The sequence below is a fragment of the Trachurus japonicus genome, chromosome 18, assembly GCF_045865225.1.
Source record: "Trachurus japonicus isolate A0001 chromosome 18, Traja_1.0".
In the NCBI taxonomy this organism is placed as follows: domain Eukaryota; kingdom Metazoa; phylum Chordata; class Actinopteri; order Carangiformes; family Carangidae; genus Trachurus; species Trachurus japonicus.
In genome coordinates, this window is record NC_140924.1 from 18,295,838 (window position 1) to 18,296,836 (window position 999).

Below are 999 nucleotides of genomic sequence, written 5' to 3' on the forward strand. Positions count from 1 at the left end.
CACAAAACCACAAGCCAAAACTAACAAATGCAAATGGTTTAATTAAATGAGGAATGTACTCTCCGCGTGATTGGTTTTAATGTTGTGACTGAGTGAAGCAATGAAGCTGTGGAACATAACTGAAACTACAAATTAAACACTAAATAAAATTACTTCTGGTTCAGGAAACGGGCCACAACAATAAAACCAGTCACTTGTTTTAATGTTATATCTTTAAGGTTAAGTAAGCAGCAACTACAGCTCTCAAATAAATATAATTAAGCAAACGTTTTATTTTGAAATTCAGCAGGACAGATAAAGTAGTTTAACATAGAAACACAAGTTCAACTACCTCATATTCTAACTCCTGAGTATTGAATTTAACATCCTGCTCCCTGAATGATTCATGTAAACACTCATTAATCATTCATCACTCCAACAGTGGTATAACCTCCTGAATGAACTGTAAACCCAACATGTTTTTTGAGACAGACCTCGACTGACCTGCTCCCTCTTTTAAAGCGCAACGTTCACTCTTCCTCCACCAGATGGGGACCTTGTGCCAGCGTGGAGCCGGGCCGCCGCTCCACCGCAATCAGTGTTGAAAGTCACTGATGACAAGGAGTTGATGGCAAAAGTGTAGTGAAGCTAGTCAAACATATTTTTTTAACCATGTTTTACAATTTTCTGCGTAAATGGCTACTTTTAAAAGGAAGAGCAACACAAAGCCTGACTAGCAGGGCCCGTGCTCCGTCTTGACTGGAGGTATTTCAGGAGAACCAAACCATCTCGCAATTATAACCCCAGGGAGCCTCCCGCATGCTGAGAGGACTCCTGCTTTGACAAGTAAATTATGACTCTTGATGAGAGGAGTACGGCTTTCTCAGAATGCAATTTCTGACAGCCGGGAAAATGCGGGTGGATACATACAACAACTTCCATCATCCGCGGAGCCAGATGCAACATCCAAAAACACTCGTGTGCAATCATCAGCCTAATAATTATGGACTGTGAGTGCTG